This window comes from Sinocyclocheilus rhinocerous, unplaced genomic scaffold, assembly GCF_001515625.1.
Source record: "Sinocyclocheilus rhinocerous isolate Xijiao unplaced genomic scaffold, SAMN03320098_v1.1 scaffold220, whole genome shotgun sequence".
Classification (NCBI taxonomy): Eukaryota; Metazoa; Chordata; class Actinopteri; order Cypriniformes; family Cyprinidae; genus Sinocyclocheilus; species Sinocyclocheilus rhinocerous.
In genome coordinates, this window is record NW_015666573.1 from 485487 (window position 1) to 485694 (window position 208).

At 59.1% G+C, this 208-nt stretch overlaps 1 protein-coding gene across 1 annotated transcript in view; it reads right to left on the reverse strand.

Moving 5' to 3' along the window:
- LOC107732891 (TBC1 domain family member 17-like) overlaps nucleotides 1-208 on the reverse strand; it is a 10422-nt gene that overhangs the window by 4323 nt on the left and 5891 nt on the right. The window lies entirely within an intron of this gene.

The following is a 208-nucleotide window of genomic DNA, read 5'->3' on the forward strand; positions in this document are numbered from 1 at the left end:
GGATCGGCTTTCACCGTGGACGAAGCGGAGTCCAGCCCGGGGTCGTCACATGTGGCTGCGGAAAGCACACCGGACGCACCGTTCTCTAGCCCACCGGCCGTTCCTCACTCTAGCCGCCAGCCTCCGCTCACTCAAGCCCGCCGTGTGTGACACTATGTGTTTCGTTGTGAAAGCGAAACTACTTTGTTTGGCCTTCCAAAAGAGGACA